Raw genomic sequence first — 21732 nt, 5'->3', positions numbered from 1 at the left:
GCCTCTGTCCTAGGTCCTGGGAAGGGAGCATGGGTGTGGGGAGGCAGCAGGGGTGGGGAGGAGTAGGGGGGGAGGGAGTGGGCGGGAGACAGACAAGGCAGGCCTTCCTGCCCTGTGAGGCTTATGTTCTAACAGAATAGGCAATAGCAATGTTTTTAAAGATTGGCACAGCAGCCACTGCTTGGGGTAAGCCCACATAGGAGAGACCAGCTAAGACTGGAGTAACAGGAAGCCGCTTTGAGGTAAGGCCTGAGGCTGAGAATAAGCAAAACCAGACACAATGCTATGTGAGGAACTCAAAGAAAAGCATTCCAGGCTGAGGGCACAGTGGCAAAGCCTGGGAGGCAGGAAAGGGCCAGCAGAGGAAAAGAAGGGAAGCCACGGAGCTCAAGTGTCCCCTCAAGTGCTCGGCTGCTCGCTTGCCGCCCAGGTTACTCCATGAGAACAGTCTTGCTTGCCCATCTCCAGTGTCTCTGTTCAAGTCCAAAGGAAGAAGGGATTCCTTCTGTGGCAGACGGAGAGTGTGGAAGTAAACTGCGTCCAGTTTTCTGTAGCGGGGCTTTTGTGACAGGTGACTTATCTCCTTGGCAACTGTTATTGATAAGTTTCCCAGAGAAGGGAGCATGGTGTCAGGTAGGCCAGGCAATCCCAAGCCAGAGAGTCTCACTCCTAGGCCTGGCTCACTGCTTGCTCATTTTCTTTCTTTCTTTCTCTTTCTTTGTTTTTTCTTTCTTTCTTTCTTTCTTTCTTTCTTTCTTTCTTTCCTTTCCTTCCCCTCCCTTCTGTTCCTTCCCTTCCTTTCTCTTTCCTTCCTTCCTCTTCCTCTTCCCTTCCCTTCTCTTCCTCCCTCACTCCCTCCTCTTTCTTTCTTTCTTTCTTTCTTTCTTTCTTTCTTTCTTTCTTTCTTTCTTTCTTTCTTTCCAGGCTCCATCTATGTAGCCATGCTGGCCTTGAACTCTGATCCTCCCGCCTTAGCCTCCCCAAGTGCTGACATTACAAGTGTGCTCCACCACACTTGCTCACACCTTCTTGCATGAAGTCATGACTGAGACACAGTTAACCTTGTGGCCTTTGCATTTCCCCACCCAGCAACTTCTGTCCCCTTTCATTTCTGTCCCCACCAGCCTTCTCTTCTGTTTACGCTCACTCTCCTCTGTCCCTTCCTTTTCTCAACTTTGCCCACTGTTCCCAGCCCTTGCTGAACAATTAGATCCCCGAATGTGTGCCAGCTCTTGCTGCTGCAGGCAGAGCACAAGCAGAAGGCAGAGGCTGTGTCCCCGAGACCTTTGTGCACTTCCAGTGAGGTCCGGTCACCTGAATTAGGATCGCTGCTTGGCTCTTAACTTACTGATGGGACCTACTGACCACAAATAACTGTCTGTTGTGGTTTGAATGTGAAATGTCCCCCATAGGCTCACAGTTGAACACTTGGTGCCCAGCTGGGGGTGCTATCTAAAAGGATGTGGGACCTTTAGGATATGGAACCTTGACAGAGGAAGTAGGTTATCAGAGGCGGGCCTTGAGGTTTTACAGTCTGGCCCTACTCTCTGTTTCCCTTGGCTTTCAGTCTATGGGTACAGGGAGGTCAGACCCTACCCTCGTGCCCCGCATGCCTTCCCTGCCTTGATGGGCTGCAAGCCAAAATAAACTCTTAAGACCTGAAGTTGCTTCTTACCAGAAATTTGGTCATAGCAAGAGAAAAAGTAATGATTCGCTGTGCCGATTTGGACCCTCTGGCACCCGCCGTTGTGGGCACGCTGTGGCTGGGACACTATTCTCTTCCCTTTTTTGATCATGCAGACTTGTGAAACATAGGAGCTGATATCCGAGCTCCAGAGCTGCCTGCTGCCGCCCCACACCAGCTCCTCTAGCCCTGTTTTGAATGAGAGTTTCCTTGAGTAGAGTCACACCCTCTCAATCCACTTGTTCTCAACATGTGGGACCCCCTTTGGGGGGTCTCATATTAGAAATTCTCTTTATCGGACGCTCACATTATGATTCATGGCAATAGCAAAATTACAGTGTAGCAGTAACAACAGAATCATTTTATGGTGGAGGGGGGTTGGTCATCACCGCAACATGAGGAACTGTATTAAAGGGTTGTAGCATTAGGAAAGGTGAGGACCACCGCTCTAAGCTTTCTGTGGCGGCTTAACAGCTTAAGCACCTGGGATGGCTATCCTTGGTTGGCAACTTGACAGACATGTGGGAGGAGGGACCCGCAAATGAATTGCTGCGGTCAGATTGGTCTATGTGCATGCCTATGGAGACATTTTCTTGACCCTCAAGTGATGGAGGAGGTCCCACCCCACCGAGGGCAGTACCACCCTATAGCCAGTGGTCCTGGGTTGTATAAGGAAGCTGAGCTGAGCAGAAGCAGAAAGCAAGCCAGTTAGCAGCATTTCTCCATGTTCTCTGCTTCCGTTTCTGCCTCCAGGCTCCTGCCTCGAGTTCCTGCTTTGGCCCTACCTTGAGGACGGGCTGTAACTTGTAATCCCACATGGTTTTTAGTGTTTATCCAGCAACAGAGAAGCAAATGACAATACAACCTAGCCAGGCGGTGGTGGGACACGCCTTTAATCCCAGCACTCTGGAAGCAGAGGCAGGCAGATTGCCATGAGTTTGAGGCCAGCCTGGTCTACAAAGTGAGTCCAGGATAGGCAAGGCTAACACAGAGGGATCCTGTCTCGGAAAGAGAGGGGGGGGGAGGGAGGGAGAAAATATATATACAACTTAAACCTTCAACAGGCCCTTCTCCTATGCAGCCCCTCCCTCCTGTCCTCCAGCTATACTGGCCTGGCCTTGCTTTGGCTCCTTGGTAGCCATACTTTCTCACATCACATGACCTTCTGGAACCCTCTGCCCTCCTTCACCTCCACGTGACAGTCTTTCAGATCTCAGTTTCAGATCTCACCTCTACCCCCCACACCCTACCTCCCCCCCCCCCACCTCCCCTGCCCCCCCCCCCCAGGTACCTCTGCTATGTGCTCTGCAGGTCACCCAAAGAGACTGATAGCCACACCTCCATCTGTGGCTTCTCTTGCTCAGGGAATTATGGGTCCCGGCCCTGCTGCAGCTCAGTGTTTGGCATGCTTCCTGGCTGCAGAGAGTCCCCACAGTGAGCTGCATGACTGGGCATGGTCATGACTGGCGTTGCTTAAACCTACCACAGTCCCCATCTCAATTCTTTCTCCTGCCTCCTTTCCTCTTCCCTCCTCACTCCTTCAGTCCTTCCCTCCCGGGCCTCGGGCCTTCTTAGCATTCTCGAGAGCGACACTAAAGACAGCAGAAAGGCTCCCAGAGTCTAAAATTTAAAATGTTACTCCAGCTTGGCACACTGTGTTGACCTTCATCTGGGCCATCCCAACGTTAGGACCTAGAGGAAACGCTAGAACTTGTCTTCCTACTTTATATGACTTGGTGGGGGCTGCTGAGTGGAGAAAACAACAGGAAGGTGTTGTGGAGGGGGCCTGGTTAAATAAGCCTTAAGGACTCCATGACTGGCTTCATTTTCTTGTTTGCTTAGAACAGGCCTAAGTCCCCAGTCCTCAGAAATGAGCTCAGTGGTTACTGAGAATACTGCAGAAAAAGGGCAGCCAATCAGAGACAGCCTAGCCACCTGGTCGGCAGAAGATAAGATTGCTTGAGAGTGATATACTGTTGGTCTAATTGCTTAAGGGTGATTTACTGCCATCTGGAAATCTCTTGTCTTATGATTAACTCATGACCGTTGGCTAAGGTTGCCTTCGCTTTTTCAGTTTGAATGTTCCAATCATGTTAAAGATTACCTAACCTCTCTTGGAATTCCCCTGGATGCCTTTAAACGGAGCCCAGGAGCTCACTTAGCCATTTTGTCTAAGTGGTGACTCCAATATGCTGGATTTCTGCAGAATACATGCTCTTTCCTGATTGCATACTATTTAGGTCTGAGGTCTTTCCTTCATCGAGTTTCAGACCTGACATTGTCTGAGGGCTCCTTCTGAGGGCTGTAAGGAAAACTCTGCTGAACACCCCTCTCCTTCATGGCTGTGTCTCCTCACACCCTCCCACCTCTGTATAAATCTCTGTGCACAAATCCCCCTTCTTTATTAGGCGGGAAAGTCATTCTAACAACCTCACCTTAACTCGGATCTCTGAAAAGACCCATTTCAAAGTAGGACCCCATTCTGGGGTTCTAGGGATTGGGGTGATTTCAACATATGAATTAAACCTATTATTCCCGCTTCTACACACCTATTTCCCTGCCCTTTTGACTTACTGAATGCAACATGGATGGAGAAGCGTAGGAACATGCCACCCTCTGGAGAAAGGTGGGCAAGACAAGGATGGGAAGCAGAGGACACACACACACACATCTAAGATGGAGAAAGGAAGACTGAATCTACTCTCACAGAACAGCCCATCAGTTACGTATTTGGGCCCCGCGAGTGATGAGTTCAAATCCCAGCCCCACTTCTTCCTGGAGGTGGGCCCATTTCTAGCAAAGTAAGATGTGTATAGTAACAACATCCACCTAGTAGCACTGCTGTTGTGAAGAATTCATGGGAAAAGAGCACTGCGGGAGATGGGTCTTGTACACAATAGTGTTGTTACAGTAGTTAGAAGGTCGGCCAGACAAGTCAATGTGACAAAGAAGAGGCCAACTGCCACCCAGGCCACACAACTCTGTGTTTCCCTTACTAACATAAAGAGAAAGGGCCCCCAGTGTGTAGCAAGAAAACCCAAGTCTTTCTAACTGTGGCCCATGGATTAAAGATACCAGGACCATCTGCACATCACAAAGGAAATACAGAATCCCAGCTCCTTCGTGAACCCACTGAATCACTTCTGTGCATAGGATTTGGAAATCTGAACACCCCCCTCCCCCGGCCCTATATAAAGCTAAAGATTAAACCCAAGGGCCTTGTGCATGCTAGCTGGGCCATTTCAGCTGTCTCCTCGTCCTTCCTTCTGATTTTCATTTTGAGATAAAGTCTCCCTAAATGCCCAGGCAGGCTTCCTGAGCACTTGAGATTATGGGCTTGTCCCACTGAGCCTAGCAGGAATTTAAAACCCCTGGACCAGGGGCAGAACTGTGTCATGCCCATGAGTAACCAACCACACCAGCACAGTCCCCTGCAAGGTAGGTGTGCCTTTTCACACCTGTCGGCCTCACCAGCATTCCCTGAACAAGGTTAGAGAGGTGGTGTTGAGTCTCCACAGGCTACGTTTGGTTGTATTCTCCTGAGAAGTCAAATCCTTCCCTTCACCGTAAACTTGCCTGGTTAAGAGCCTTTGTTTTAGATTACCTATTCCTCCTATATCTACAACCAAGGCCACCCGATGCTACCCTCGGACTTAGCTAAGGCAACCCTGAACTTAGGCTCCATCATTCAGAGAGTCCTGGTGCAGCGTTCTCCTTCCTGCCCAAATCTGTTCTTCGCCTCATTTCCAGTACTCTCAAGCCCCACCCTCCCACTGCCCGGCTCAGGAAAATTGGAGGCCAGCCACAGTACCTATTTAGTACATCTTATTTCCAAAGATCCTACCCCCAAGACTGTCAGTGGTGTCTAGCCTTCAGGCATTGTGACAGATACTATCATCTACAAAGTTCACAGTCAAGATGTATTAAGTTTTGAAAGGAAAAAAAAAAGGACAAAATCTTAAAAAAAAACCAAAAAACAAAAAACCTTCTTGTAATGTTTTAAGTAAGTGTGTGGTTTTTTTTGTTTTTGTTTTTTGTTTTTTTGTTTTTTTCGAGACAGGGTCTCTCTGTCTTAGCCTTGGCTGTCCTGGACTCGCTTTGTAGACCAGGCTGGCCTCGAACTCACAGCGATCCACCTGCCTCTGCCTCCCGAGTGCTGGGATTAAAGGCGTGCGCCACCACCACCCGGCTAAGTAAGTGTGTTTTATGTTGTGGTGCATTCATGATTATCCTGGAGTGTGGGTGGCCCATGGGCTGTAAGTCTTCAAGGTTGAGACTCTGCTTGTGACCCATGCTAGGGCCTTGCCACCTCAAACCAGTGGTTACAAATTCTAGCCTATTCTCTAGTGCTCTCAAGTGTCACCTGTTGCTGAATTCCTGTCACTAAGTTCCACCTGTCTCTTGGAATGCTTTCCCAGGTAGCAGCACAGACATGCTGGCCCTTGGTAGCTGTGGGACCACAAGTAAACAGCCCTTCCACTGAGCCTCGGTCCTGCATCTGTACCAGCCCCAGCTTCACCCCTGTTGGCAGACTTAAAGCTGAGTCCAGTGCCTGGACACAGAAAGGACAAGAAACACTGCTGGCTAGGACAATAGCTGTTCTGTCTCCAGATCTTTACAAATGCAGACAGAGCACCAGGCCTAAGCAAAAGTGCCAGAGCACGGGTGCCTGGGGCATCACAGCCTCCTCAGGGCTCAGGAACACTCTCTGAAAGCCAGGCGGTGGACTAAGGCTGTACCTCATTTGATCCTGCCCTTAACAAGGCTGTTTACAAGTGAGGAAATTGAGGGGCAGGTCACAGCACTGATCAGCAAGAGTGTCAGGATTTGGACCTCAGGCTGCGTCACTGCAGAATCCATGCATTTCGCCACTGTGTCACGTTGCTTTGTGTGTGTGTGTGTGCGTTATGTACATACTTATATGTGTACATGTATGTGCAGGTGCATAGGTATTCATGTATATGGAGATCAGAGGTTGACTTTAGGTGTCTTAAGTTGCTCTCCACCCTGTGTGTGAGAGTGTGGTTGTGTGTGTGTATTCACTTATGTGTGGGTGCACATACATGCACTTGCTATGGTGTGCATGTAGACGTCAGAGGACAACATTAGGTGTTGACCTTTGCCTTCTATCTTGTTTAAGCTTAGGGTCTCTGTTTCTCGGTTCCTCGGTGTGTATGCAGGCTCTTCGGCCCACAGGCTTCTGGTGGGTCTTTCATTTGTGCTTCCCACCTCACACAGGAGCCCCGAGATTACAGACGTGTGCTGTGATGTCTTCACATGGGTTCTGGCGGGGTTCAAACTCGGGTCCCTGTGTGTGTGTGGCAATGGCTGTGCCCACTGAGCCATCTCCCCGCCCCGACAATGCTCCTTCTCGCTGTGACTTGGGAACTGAAACAGCTGCTCTTCTGTCCTCTACCTCTCTGACTTCTGTCCCTGGTGTCCACTGCCCTGGAGCTGGCTCCTGTCCTGTTACCTATACACTCTGTAGCTCCCTTCCTTTCTCTGATTGGGCTGGGACCTCTGATATGGGACACCTTATTGGTAGTTGATTTTAAAAACCCTGCCTGTCTGTGAATTCTTTCTTTCTTTCTTTTCTCTGTGTGTGTGTGTGTGTGTGTATGTGTGTGTGTGTGTGTGTGTGTCCATTTGCTTTTTGTTTTTCCAGACAGGGTTTCTCTGGGTAGCCTTGGCTGTCCTGGACTCGCCTGGAACTCACAGAGATCTGCCTGCCTCTGCCTCTCTGAGTGCTAGGATTAAAGGTGTGCGCCACCACCACCTGGCATGAATCCTTTCTTAAGGAAAAAGATTTACCCATTTGCGATCTATGTACAGTGAATAGATGCTAGCTTTACTTAAAGCAGGGTAGGCCCATGTCATGAATGCCTATGAATGACTCCTGTCCTAGCAACTTAAATCAAGGGGTACTGTATCAGCTAAGCAATGCCTTGACAATGGGTAGGAGTGGGTGTACTCTCTGCGCCCCTAGCAGCTGGTATAGGGTGGCAGGTCCTTGACTTTTAACTTATTCAGATTCCATAGAATGCATGTCTGCAAAAAGGCTGGCTTCAGCATCTCTCCCTGGATTGGTTGTGTAGACCCCTTTGCTAGTGTAGATAGAATGTCCACCTGCCACCACCCCTGAAAAGAGCATCGGCACTGTTGGTGCCACTCACCTGTGACTGGCACCGCTTAACCGTGACCTGTTCCCTTAAACCCCTTTAAGAACCAGGCAAGGGCATGCAAACACAAAATTCACTTTCTGGCTTAACTTTTTATTTACTACTTTTGCTTTAAGTGAAGCGTTTGTTTCATTACCAAGCCCATGTGTCCGCACATTAAAAGACAGTGACAAGGAGAAGAAGAGTTGTTCCTGCATCCTCAGCTGGCTGTCCTCAAACTGTTGTACTTGCCTTCCAAGATACAGTTTTAAGAGGGGACTTTCCTGGGAAGCTCTCGGTGATCAACACAAAGGAAACAGAGGCAGAGGGAATTGATGAGTGTGAATCAGAGTCCCCACCAAGCCACACTTATTCACACAGGCTACGGTCCTTGCGAGGGCAGCCAGCTCTCTCTGGATCCCACTACCCCCAAAGCAAGGCAATTTGTCCTTAGTTGTGTGTGTGTACATGCATGTGCGTGCATGTGCAAGTTGTGTGTGTGTGTACTCCTGGGTACACACGTGTACATGTGCATGCGGAGGCCAGAGGACAACTGCAGGTGTTACCTCACAGGATCTGTCCACCTTAGGTTTTGCTTGTTTGTTCTCTGGTTCCTGTTTTTGTTCTGTTGCGTTTTGAGTTTGGGTCTCTCACAGACCTGGAGCTCAGTGAGGAGACTAACCTGGCTGGCTGGTGAGCCCCGAGATCTCCCTGTCTCTTCCTTGCTGGCAACGGGCTTTCAAGCATTCACTACTGAACCCAACTCAACAACAAAAACAAAAAACAAAAAACAGACAAACAAACAAAAAAAAAACAGCAACAAAAAATAGTGGCTTCTGGAGATGCAACTCAGGCTTTTAAGCTTATATGGCAAGCATTTTGCCAGCTGGACTATCTTTTCAACATTTTGCCACAGGGCCAAGCCATGGCATCGGTTTGGAGTGAGAGGAATGGGGCAGCGTCTCTTGGGATGTCTATCTCTCCCCACTGGAGCATGAGACGCTAACACCACCCTCCTCTCCATAGATGACATTCCCCAAAGAAAGAAAACGAAGGTGCTGGCAGACAGGAAGGAAGAGAAGGAGTGGTGGATGCTAAATGGGCTAAAGAAAGCATGGAGTCTTAAATTCAGGCGAGACACGGAGAGCTCTTGGGACTGAGATGGGAGTCCAGGTCTCTGCAAAATGACCCTTGATTAAATGCCTGAAATTCCTACATGGGCACCCAGAAGTCTGAGAGTTTCAAGGCCTCCTGTCTAGGAGCCTTGCGCTAGTCCCTACAGGAGCCTAAAGGACGTGTCCTGAGATGAGGCTGTGACTACCATAGAGGATCAGAAGGTAACGAGTGCCTTAGTTTGAGGAGGACCCCAGGACCCAGATCTGCCTGTCATAAAGTTCTTCTTGTAGGTTTCCAGGACCCTGTGGGTCCTATTATTTCCCCATTCTTCCATGCTACTCTCGCCTAAAGACTCAATAGGATGTCCGAACCCCTACCAAGACCTAGCCGACGAACACGATATTCTCCACTGTTGAGTGGAGAGTGAGATCTGATTCTCACGTGAACTCTGGTGCCCCTTTTCTGACCATGTCCCCTGGATGGGGAGGCCTGGTGGCACTCAGAAGAAGGATAGCAAGTTACCAAGAAGAGACTCGATAATCTTAGAGCATACATAGGGGTAAGAAGTCTCCCTCAATCACAGACATAGGGGAGGGGAGAAGGGGGGAAGTGGGAGGGAGGGAGGAATGGGAGGAAACAGGGGAAGGGCTAACAATCAAGATGTAATGTGAATAAATTAATTAAAAAAATAAAAAAAATAAATAAAACATAAAAAAAAAAAAAAGAAGGTAACGAGTACCTCAGGTGACAGGGCAGGGAGCGTCGGGAGTCCATCCCATCAAAACCTTCAGCTTTTTCTACCCTAGCTTTCCCACAGGTTTACAGAGGCAGCTGAGTTTTTAGGCTGAGGGTGACACAGCAAGATACCGCCAGCCAGGACCCACTGTGGCCACGGCTTTCAGCTTCCCCAGATCTCAGAGGGAGGCTGCATCCAGGGCAGTCAATCAGCTGATCCCCACCCCCTCCCGTCTTCTTGGGCTGGCGCTGGTGGGATGGTGATGATAGGGCTGGTGTAGGATTACTTGTGCAGCCTCTAACCTGTGAGTGATATTTTTCCACGTCTGTGCTCTCAGCGGGGGGGGGGGGGGGTTTCCTCCAGAGCCATCTGCACCTCAGTTCAAGGCAGCCAGCCGGGGAGCCTGCCCGATAACACTGGCAGGCCTGCTGGCTCCCTACTAACTGTTTAAAACACTTCTCAACCTTCACAGCTCCTTTTTTCTTCCCTTTCTACTAGCTTTACACACGCAGCCATACCCAGCTCTGGATATAACGCACTGCTCCCCTCCCCTCCCGTTCTTACCTGAAGGACTGGCAGGCTGGGGGCTATCCTCTCTCCACTTGCTCACAAGGGGGATGGAATCCGCTTTGGTGGCCTTTGCTCTGCGTGTCACAATCCCTGTGCAGAGGCTGCCTCTCCAGCCGGCTCACTGCAGCGCTGTGTGGGGAGAGGGACGGGCTGTGGCATGCACATCAGGTTGCTGGCCCGCCTCCAGACACCATGCCAGTCCCAGAGGGCTATGTGGGAAGCAGGGAGGCGGGTGGGGGGAGCAGAGAGCACAGGCCTCCAGGTCTGCCTTTGGCCCTTGTTCACTAGCAGAGGGGCCCCCGCCTGCAGACCACCACACAGCCCCACCCCCCACCACGTCGTCAATGCACACAAAGCTCTAAGTGGCCCTAGCTTTTTGATTTTCTGCAGCAGACCTGGGGACGAGAGACAGCAGACAGTGTCGGCAACTACCTTGGGTGTTATTTTAGCATGGTTTGTCTTGGGGCAGAAGCCTGAGCCCAGTGGACTACCGTCTGAGCAGAATCCTGTTTATTTTGAGGCCTCTGTCACCAGGGAAACAACTGGTTGTGTTGAAAGACACTCCTCTAAAATCAGACTGCTGGTGAAAGGGAGCCCTTCTCTGTTCCGGCATCTGTCTCCACGCAAGGTGTAGGTGTCTGTGTGTGGCAGTGTCTGTCTATATGTAGACACCGTTCCCAGAACCATGCCCTACCAAGTGTTTTCTGTGGAACTGGGCAAGATAGTGGCCACTAGGTCACAGGGCTGGGGAGGGACAGCAGAGCGTGTCCCCAGAATTCCTCACCGTAGTTCCCACCTATTCCAGCTAGCATAGGGGAGCCCCCAGGTGAGCTTGGGACCTCTTCAGTGGAGCACAGATACCATCTTCATACTACAGAGAAGGAAGGAAGTTTGCCATCTGTACAAACAGCTCTGGCTTGCAGGTAGGGACTAAAGTGGACTCAGAAGATATGGATCACTGAAATCGTGACTAATCATCTCCGATCCTCAGAAAGGAGAACCTCCTTTCTGTAGGCATCTCAGCCTGCGGGGGAATGAGTGAGCATTCACGTGTGCGTGGGCCCCGGCCTGAGCACCTGATGGCTCAGATAGACAGAGGCATGTAGACCTAGGTAGGGGAAGTGGAAATGTTCTTTGAGGTCTCTTTCCTTGACCAATGAATGCAGTGAATACAGTGATGGCAGGATGGGGGCGTGGCCTGAATTTGAAATGTTCCTCCTGTTTTGAGCCCTCACTTGGTCTCTTGCTTGCGGTACTGTTTTGAAGGCCGTAACATCTTTAAGAGGTGGGGCCTTGTTGATGGAGCGAGGTCAGTAGGAGCTGGTCTTTGAGGATTTTCCCTATCCGTGGCTCTGGTCTAGCTCTCTCCATTTCCTGGTCCATCCATGTGAACAGCCTCCACTCTGTCCTCCTGTCACTATGCCTTCTCCGCCCTTGAGGGACTGAAATGTCTTTGAAACCATGAGCCACAGTGAACCTTTTCTCCCATAAGTTGTTTCTGGTATTTTGTTACAGTAGCAGAAACGTGGGGGGCAGGATCTGTTGCCTGAATGAGCATCCAGGGCCATTCCTGGGCCTTTAGACTGAGGAGTCCTTCTAGAACTCAGCTCCTAGACCTGGGGCTACAGGCTCAGACAGCTCATGGCTCTGATGCAGGTCTCTCGGCTGGCAGCACTGGTTCTCGGAAAAGCCCTACGAGGGATGCCATCCCATCATTACAGACCTAGTCTTCCTGGAAAGAACAGAAGAGGTACTGGCTGGCTAGGTACCCAACCAGAAAGGAGCGAGCTTCTGCCCCCACTGTACATGTCACACACAGAACAAGGCTGTGGGTGGGTGCCATGTGGAGCCGCCCTCGAGCACAGCCCTGTGTGTGAGTGAGCCCCCCCTCTCACACCCCCCCATCAATATTTTTTTTTTCAGGAGAGTGTGTCACATGTTGAAATCCAAAGTTTTGGGTATAAAAAATACACCCTCGAGATTTATTCGGATGAGGGCACGTGTGTGTGTGTGTGTGTGTGTGTGTGTGTGTGTGTGTGTGTGTGTGTGTGTGTTTCTTGTTCAGGATCTCAAGCTGAGGCAAAAGTAGACTGCTGAAGGAACCGGGACAAGGCGCTCCTTTTGGATTGGGCAGCTTTGATTCAGCAAGCCACAGGAGTCCAAATCAGAAGGTGTTTGCTGTGGTTTGAATGAGATGTGTGGTGTGTGCCCCCCAACCCCACCCCGTTGTCCCTGGCATTTGGATACTTGGTCCTACCCCCCCCCCCCCGGCCCCAATTGGTAGTAGTATTTGGGTAGGTTTAGGGGGTGTGGCCTTGGTGGAGGAAGGATGTGGATGAGGTTGGGCTTTGGGGTTTCAAAGCCACTCACCATTCCCTGCTTGTCTTGCTCTGTGTTTCCTGCTTGGGGTTTTAGGTTTGAGCTCTCAGCCCGCTGCTCCAGCTGCTGCTGTGCCTGCCTGCTGCCTTGCCTGCCTGCTGCCTTGCCTGCCTGCTGACATGCCTGCCTGCTGCCTTGCCTGCCTGCTGACATGCTTGCCTGCTGACATGCTTTCCTGCCACGGTGGCAGGCCTAAAGCCCTTCCTTATATAAGTTGTTTCGGTCACGATGCCTTATCACAGCAATAGAAAGATAAGACAGCGCCAGTGCGGCATCTGTGTCTCTGAAAAGGAACATGCCAGCATTCTGGTGGATCTGGCCTGAGAACTGTCCAGCTATGGAAACAAAATCACCTAGTAGAAAATTTTGTAATACTTTAATGATGTGCTGAAAGACCCTTTCTGAACAAAAGACACAGATCCAGAGTCTCATCCAGAGTCACACCCCCTCCTAGTCACTGTGGAACTAAACCCATCTCCCCCGCCCCCTTCAGCCTGCTACTCATTAACCTGAGCACGATGTGTCCTTGGCTACTCCCAGGCAACTCAGCTCTTCCAGGATCCCAAATCCTTCTTTCTCAAGGAGCTCGATAACTTATGGCATCACTGCAAACTCTGGAGCACCGTGACAATCAAACGTATCTGAGCACGTGCTAGTGGGCAGGCACTTTCACTCCATGCAACCATGGTATCCAGTTGTGAGCACCATCACACACCTCCACACACCCCCACCCTTTAGGTAATGCAAGCCCTAATTATTGACACATGCTGATTTCTACACGATAGTGTCTGGTGATATTATGCTCCAAATCCTAGGAAAGAAATCCTCAGTTCTTTAAGATACATTTATAATATAGTTCTCCTAATGTTGGCATTTATTTTTTTTTTACTTTAACATTTCTCCATTTATATATTTATTTCAACGTGTTTAAAAGGCCTAGTCCTGATTTTGAAATACTATGCATGAGGTTTCTAAACTCCTGAGCAATGACAATAGGATGCCTCCTGGCCCCACTATTATCTGGAATGGAAAGAGACTGTGAGATTGTGTAGTAGGAAAGTCTGGCCCTAGAATAGACCTGAAACCAGGAAATACTCTGTGGAAAAAATAGCTGTCAAAGCCACTTATTAAGCACCCACGGTACTCTAGATCCTCTGCAGTGTGTGTGTGTGTGTGTGTGTGTGTGTGTGTGTGTGTGTGTGTGTGTGTGTGCCAGAAATCGTATCTTCTTAGGCCACTTTAAAAGCCTCTTCTGTCACAATAAGACCTTTTATAGAAACCACATACCACTGGAAAGGCATGGCCTGAGGAAGACAGAAAACAATAGATCTTTGAGAACAGACCAAAATCCTGGTAGGGTTATCCACAGAGATGCAGGCTTGCCCAGAGTTGTCTGAGGCTGAAATGCTGGGGCCAACAGCTCAGGTGACACCCCTGTCTGAGTCTTAAGAGCCAGACATGATGCCCAGCAGAAAGTGGCCCCAAACCTCTTAGGGTAGTTTTAGGAGGTCCATAAAGGTAAGTGCCTGGCATGGTGGCGCACGCCTTTAATCCCAGCACTGAGGGAGGCAGAGGCAGGGGGATCTCTGTGAGTCTGAGGACAGCCAGGTCTACAAATTGAGTCCAGGACACCAAGGCTACACAGAGAGACCCTGTCTTGGAAACAAACAAACAAAACAAAACAAAGTAGAGAACAGCATTTCTGTTCGGTTTGGTTTGGTTTCACTGATTACATATTCAGTGCCTCTGAACAGCTGACATGGAACCCCTCACTCTTTAATTTGGTTGACACAAAGGAAGCTCCCGTGTATAATAGTTTGGCAAGATCCTGAAGACTGCCAGGAAGTACAATTTCTTCCTCTCAGGCAGCACAGATGCCCTGACATCTTGTCTTCAACTCTTGAGGCTGACGTTAGATACTTGCTTTACCCTTCCTGCGACATTCATTCTGCGTGAATAAGGGATGCTCTTCCGTGAGATGCTTCCTAATCTCATTTGACCTTTTGACCTTGTTTAGGTTCAACAAATCCTCATCAGCTGACAGGGAAAATGAGATGCTCAGTGCCACTCTCCAGCAGAGCATTTCCTCCTGTTTATGCCCAATCAGGAAACAAGGGCATCCTGGACACCTGGAGAGCCAGCTGCCAATTGGACCGGGAAGCCCTGCAGACATCCTCAAGAAATTGCATTAGTTACCCAAGGGGACCGCAAGGCCAAACACGTCAGCAAAGCTGGAGGACAGACACTGGGCGCAGTGGCTCACAGGAGGGGGTGCCAGGCCCTGCCTCACCGCCAGCCAAGAACATTAGCCAGTTTTCCTGCAGCTGCAGATGAGACACGCAGAAAGGATCCCTGTCATCAGTGGGCTGCTTCAACTCTGACACTGCACCACCCTCCACCCTCCCTCCACCTCCCCCCAACTCTCTACCCCCTCATCCCCCCACCCCCACCCCACCAGCGCCTCTTCTAGTGTCTCTTTTCCTTTTTGGGGGTACAAGGTCTAGCATATTCTGAGCTGGCCTCAAACCTCCTTGTAAGGTAAAGACGATCTTGAACTTCTGGCCTTCCTGCCTATACCTTCCCACTGCTGGGAGTACAAAAGCCGGCTTTGAACTCACAAGGTAGCCCAGACAGTCTCTCTGTCTCAGCCTTGCACGTAGCTAAGATTACAGAACCTATGCTGCCAGATCCAGCCTGCATGATTACATGGGATATGTAAACGCTCTTGTTGTGATAACACCATATCATACTCAAGAATAGAAACAACCCTCACTAACTAACGCTGTCCTCCCTGAAGATGACCAGGTGTGTAGAATCAGGCTATGCCCATGATATGATCCTTCTTAGCAAACTGTGTTTGCAGTGTTGTTTTGTTGTTTGTTTGTTTGTTTGTTTTGCTTACTGATAGGACTCTAGGCTATATGAGGTAGTACAGGCCTGTAATCTTAGCAGTCTGGAGTTAGAAGCAGAAGATAAGGAGTTCAAGGCTAGCCTGTGCTACATAATGAGATTTGGGGACAATGGGAGCATTGGCTAGTTCATTCAAACACCAATATTTCTTTCTTGGATTAGTGATTTCAGTAATTTCCCCTTAATTTGTCTTCCTGTTTCTTCCTTCGGCCCCATGGGTCACTCCAGAAGACTCTTGCTAAATGGTAAGTCAGAACTGTCTGGTACCCTTCCTTAGCACTAAGAGCCAAGCCAAGCTCACTAGTACTCTGCATCCCTCAGGTCGCCCCGTGCACCCCTCTCTACATCTTGTGCTACTTGTACATTGCTCATCACACAGTGCCAAGCCTGCCCAGATGAACCCAGCGCTGGTTCTATTTGCATTTGTATTTTCTGTATTGGACTTAAACCGTCTCAAAGTCTTCATGGTAAAAAGAATCCAAGTTTTGTCAGCTAACACTGTTTATCAGCCCCATCCACCCAACAGTCAGGGGGGTGAGAACTCTTCTGCTTTAGAGGCCCATGGGGGAGCCTCTGTGAGCCGCTGTCTGACCCTGGGTGCGGTAAGTGTGGCTGGGGCAGCCTAACTGCACTGCTGTTTCAGATGCAGCCTTGGTGCTCAGAGCCCTGCAGTCTGGCCCACAGCAGGCTATGAAACCTAGACAGTCTCAAGGCCCCTTGGAAATCTGACAAAACGTACAACCCTGTGCTCACATACACATTTTTAACATTTGATTTCAGAAAACAAGATGCCCCAGGCCCAGTTTAGCTCCCAAGGTAAGAACACCTGGTTTGGTAACTGCCTTGCTATTTGGTAAAACAAGCAAACCTATCTGGATCCCTAATTCGATGATGTAAATAAATGAGCGCCCTTAGGGGGAACATCCCAGGTCAGCACTACCACAGGACATTAATGAGATGAATTGACAGACAGTAAATGCTTACAGAGGGGTGATCTGAAATCCAGGTGGAAAGAAAACCATGCAAGCAAAGCAGCCCTTAAAGCAATCTACACAGGAAAAGGGCCAGGCCCCTGGACCCTCTTTTTCCCATCTATGGTCTGCCCATCTTGTCTGTGGCCATGCTCTGTGGGAGAGACATGAGCTGACCAGAGCACAGTAGACCACACCTTTAGCTAATCCCTGTCATGGGTTGAGATTCTACTGGATTTTGGTGCTGGGAAATTTCTTTATTTATTTATTTTCTCAATTTGATACAAGCTAGAGTTCTCTGGGAAGAAGAACCTCAACTGAGAAAATGTGTCCGTTCATTCAGATTGCTCCTAGGCAGCTCCGTAGAGCATTTCTTTTTGTTAAGGATTGATTTGGTGAAGCTACCTCCGAGCAGGTGGGCCTGAGTTGTTCTAGAAAGCTGGCTGGGCAAGCCACAAAGAGGAAAGCCAATAAGCAGTATTCCTCCCTGGCTCCTGCTCTAGTTCTGGCCCTAGTTTCCCTCAATAATGGACTGTGAGGGGAAAAAAGACAGAGAGAAAAAGGGGCAACGCTACCGTTAGACTACTTCTTACCAACTAGGAACGTCAAGCTCTTCGGAGGAAAGTTCGATCTTTACCATCAGCATACCTAATCTCTTCTTGTTGTTTCTTCTTTGCCTGTGACTACTTAACAAACTGACCAACAACAACTAACAGCAACCAGCAGCAACCCACTGACAACCCCACCCCCACCCCCATCTCATCTCTCAGGGCCCTAGCATTTATATACCCTCTGAGAAGCCCCAGAAATTCCAAAGGTCACACAACTGCAGAAACTAGCTGCATCTGGCAAAACCACGCCTCTGCTAGAGCCTGAGTCAAATCATTGTCAGCTGCTGCAAAGCAGACCCATATCCCCGTATCTGGGATTAAAATAAAAATAATGTTCTTATATGTCTGTGGTTTTTAAAAATGTATTTTTTTAATGTATATGAGTACACTGTCTTCATGCATACCAGAAGAGGGCATTGGGTCCTGTTACAGATGGTTGTGAGCCACCATGTGGTTGCTGGGAATTGAACTCAGGGGCTAGAGAGATGGCTCAGCAGCGGTTAAGAGCACTGGGTGCTCTTCCAGAGGTCCCAGGTTCAATATTTGTGTGTTTTTAACGAAACCAAAATTCCAAGGCAGTGTGAAGATAAATGACAGAAGTCAAATGGTCTCCACTCTTTGGAAGGCTAAGCCCATATGATGAACAGGCCAGTGTGCATCAAATAAGTGAGTTGCTCTTAGGTGTTATCGGCACCTAGGCTCTTGCTTCAGCCCAGAGGCCCATGGCTTGTGACTTGAGGGCATGGATGGTGTAAGAATTAGTCTCCATTTACTCAAGATGTGGTTTCCCTTGATATTAGAATCTGGTCACCTCCTGAAAACTATCCTGGAGACAAACCCCTAGAGAAAAGTCTAGCTCTTTTTTTGCTTGGCTATACTGGGCGGGGCAGGGGAAAGGGTAGGGTCTCATGTCTAGTGACTAGTGCCAAGAGGGGCAAGCTTGAATTCTAAAGCCTACTTTCCATCCTAGTTCTTGGGGTGTTCATCCTGCCTCTCTCACTGTAAAACACATTGTTCTCTACAGAACCCCCAGAGTACCTCCTTCCGTGAAGTCCGTGACCCCTTGACCTCTGAAAGAGGGGCCAGATCACATAAGGCCTCCTGTAGAGAGACACTGAGAAGTTAGGTGGCAGCCAGGTGTCGAAACCATCTGAGGGTCCTATGTAGTCTGCCAACCCCCTGGGGTCTCTTGGGCTTTAAAATTAGGCACCAGGAGATGCCACTGACAGGCAGGAATGTGTAGGGCATGTACACGCCCCACCTATACTGTCAGAGTGTAGCAGAGCATGCAGGTGGGTGGATTCACAGTGAAGACTCCCAGGACGGTGCCATGGGATCTCCACTCTGAGTTCCACCGATGTTTGCTGGAGCTCTATTACCTCTACAGTCAGACTTGAGGCCCCATGGACAGACTAATTTTCTATTGGTCAGTTAACTGAACTCACTTAATTTGACACCAATTATGTGTCAGATACTATAAAGAGGGCTGAGAATAAAACTTACTTTGCACTCCCCCCCAAGGATGCAAAATTCAGGTGGGAAAGAAAATAAGACTGATGAAGTGTTTGTTTGCTTGTTTGTTTGTTTGTTTATTTTGAGACAGAGTCTCGCTGTGTAGTCCTGGCTGTGCAGAAATGTTGGGAGCTTGGCAGGAGGAACAGCAAAATAGCCCTAGTACTCATGGAATACAGCCCACCGGTTAGCAAACCCATGATGGGCATGTGTCTCGCGAGGCATGACCCCGAGAACTCTGTGTCCTGAGGGCTTCATGCTGTTAGGGAGCATAGCTCTGCTTGTTACCCTTGTGGTCCTCATAATTGTATCAGTAATATAAAGAGAGCTTCCAGCCCCTCACTGGGCAGTATCATTGGCATGCTCAGCAATCTCTCTCAGGCATTGCGGCTGGAGCGGATTAATGATTCAACCACCACCCTTGAAAAGAACCTCAGATGTAGATCGCTAACAATGACCCTTAGGAATTTGGAAAAATAGAGTGTTAAACAAGATTAGGTAAAGATCCTTTTGCTAGTGGCTCTGGCATAGAACGTCTTAGGGAAAAGTAGATTGTTTAGCAAAGTTAGGTAAAGATGTTTTTGCTGTTGGCTCTGATGCAGAAAATCGTAAGAAACAATTTGAAGTTAAGAAAAAGTACGCTCTTAATAATAAAGCTTGGGGCCTTTTGAGTTTGGTGAGCAAAGACAATAAATAACCCAATTAGCACTATCGATGTCGCTGAAGCTGGACTTCAAGGCCACTAACTTCTTATACTTATTTATGCTTCCTTCAGCTTCCTGATATGATTTTTAAAAATTATTAATGAGTAGACGAGCACTTTTAGATTTTAAAGCTGAAATAGCTGATTATTTTTATTTAGAAGTTTCGATTTGTGATTCTTTTAAGATCTTTATAAGGTTACTTTTAGGAAAATTGATTTTTTCTTTGTAACAGCAAATTGCAGCCTGCCTGTAAAGAAAAGCTGGCTGAGAAATTACCTTGCTTGCTTCTACTCTATTAATATAGAAAGTTGCTTAGTTACAAATGTATGTTCTTGGGTTTAAGTTGTTTTTCATGCTTGTTTCTCACCCATATATGAAAAAATTTGATCATGTGAAGGTATTGGAGATATGTTTTTCTTACATATACTCCATTGTAATAATTCGCTTAAATAAAAATAGAATGTAGCCATATTGTGATTTTTGTGTGGCTTGGAAGATCCTGCTGGGATGTATAAGCTGTGGGAAAAATATGAAAGTTGTTGGAATTTTTTCCATCCACAAAGCTGTGTGTATTTGTATATGTATGTGTGTAAAGTTGTTGGAATCTTTTTCCTTCCACAAAGATGTGTGTGTGTGTGTGTGTGTGTGTGTGTGTGTGTGTGTGTTGGAATATTTTTCCATCCACAAAGATATGTGCATGTGTATATGTATGTGTATAAGGCTGTTGAAACTTTAGATTTTTGGAGTTTGTTCCATCCACCAAAGTATATTTGCATATGTACAATAGCTGTTTGGGTTGGAACTTGCTCTTCAGAGTTTGTTCCATCCACCAAGATGTGTGTGTGTGTGTGTGTGTGTGTGTGTGTGTGTGTGTGTGTGTGTGTATGAATATGTAAAGTAAGAGAAACTTGAAAGAAGAAGCTTCTGGAAACTGACATGCTGGAGTCTGTCTTACTTCATCATCTAGTATAAGTGTTTATGTGTGTGGTTCTTTTCTCTCCTTTCCCCTTTTTACATGCTTGCCACCATCAGGGGCAGCTATTGCTGCTAAGAATCAGTTCCGGCCTGGAGGGTTGCCCTCAGAAAAAGTCTACAGGGTCACCAGCCAGCCTCAAGATCTACACTCCGCCTCAGTTTCCCCAGATGATGTCAAAGCGGGCCTTTGATGCAGAAACTTGCTATGTAGACCACACTGGGCTTGAACTCACAGCGATCTGCCTGCCTCTGCCTCCCAAGTAGTGGGACTGAAGGCAAGCATCCTCATGCCCAGCTCCTCATGGAGTTCTTCAAGAATACACAACAGTCCTGACAGTATCATCAGGTTCAGAGACGAGAGATGATGGAAGTGTCTGGAAGGACTAGACAGGGCCACAAGGGAAGTAGTACCTTAAGGCTGGCAGTTGCAAGGCAAGATGAATTCAGTAGTAGTAGAAGGATTCGGGAAGGGAGAGAAGAGTAACGTGTGTGAGACAGGCAGTGGTAGCCTAGAGGAGTCAGGGCATGATGAGGCTGGTCTAGACCGGAGCCAGAGTCAGATTTCTGGTGTTAACATCTTCTTCATTAGCAGGGGTCTCTGGGTATGACAGGGCATCTTTAAGTGACCCGTCCCGTCCTACCAAACATTATTCTTCCTCTGAAACCTCTTTTTTTTTTTTTTTTTTTTTTTTTTTTTGGTTTTTTTGAGACAGGGTCTCTCTGTGTAGCCTTGGCTGTCCTGGACTTGCTTTGTAGACCAGGCTGGCCTCAAACTCACAGCGATCCGCCTGCCTCTGCCTCCTGAGTGCTGGGATTAAAGGCGTGCGCCACCACCGCCCGGCCCCTCTGAAACCTCTTATCAGTAACATAGATGAGTGAAAGAGGAAGGGGACCAAAGCTGCCGTTACAGACAGAGCCCCTCAGCGACAACTGCTGGCCCTGGCTCCTGCAACCAACCCCTTCTCATGGGATGAGCGCCTGGACTGCCTTTGAGAGCCGCCCTCAATGCCCTCAATCCAGGTGGCACTGGAGAGATGACTATCCCATCCCCCTGTGGCGGCCATGGATGCGGTCCCTTCCACATTGGTTCTATGAGAAACAAGCCCGAGACCAGAGGGAGTAGTATGGCAGCAGGAAAACAGCTGAGCTGCTGGCAGCCACACTGCCACCATCACAGCAAGTCCTTCTGGAAAGAGAATGTCACAGGGTGCCACAGGCAAAGGATAGAGAAGGGTTCAGGTCGCTATTACCTGCCCACCTAGGACCACCACGCCAAAGCCTTTGCTTTCAAGATGAGGAGAAAATACCACCCTTTTGCCTAAGGTTCTTCAGTCTTGGTTTGGAATATGATCGTTGAAAGGATCCTAGATTTGCGCAAATACATGGCTCCTGTCAGGATTTTTTTT

At 48.6% G+C, this 21732-nt stretch overlaps 1 protein-coding gene and 1 long non-coding RNA gene across 4 annotated transcripts in view; one reads left to right on the top strand and one right to left on the bottom strand.

Annotated features, from left to right (window-relative positions):
• LOC311596673 overlaps positions 1-14974 on the top strand; it is a 153749-nt gene extending 138775 nt beyond the window's left edge. The window contains exon 4 of the long non-coding RNA XR_014778922.1: positions 14661-14974. This is a non-coding gene — a long non-coding RNA (uncharacterized lncRNA). The remainder of the gene's footprint in view (positions 1-14660) is intronic.
• The window catches only part of FGF1 (fibroblast growth factor 1), a 96900-nt gene that overhangs the window by 73711 nt on the left and 1457 nt on the right, over positions 1-21732 (bottom strand). For 2 of the 3 annotated variants that reach the window (XM_084780356.1, XM_084780351.1), the window contains exon 2: positions 10259-10393. The exons of the other annotated variant lie outside the window; for it this stretch is intronic. The gene's annotated coding sequence lies outside the window, so the exon portion shown is untranslated. The remainder of the gene's footprint in view (positions 1-10258; positions 10394-21732) is intronic. 3 annotated transcript variants of the gene reach the window in all.

This window comes from Acomys minous, assembly GCF_964271855.1.
Source record: "Acomys minous genome assembly, chromosome: 4".
Classification (NCBI taxonomy): Eukaryota; Metazoa; Chordata; class Mammalia; order Rodentia; family Muridae; genus Acomys; species Acomys minous.
The sequence above is the reverse complement of the archived record's forward strand: the minus strand, read 5'-3'. Positions and strand labels throughout refer to the sequence as shown.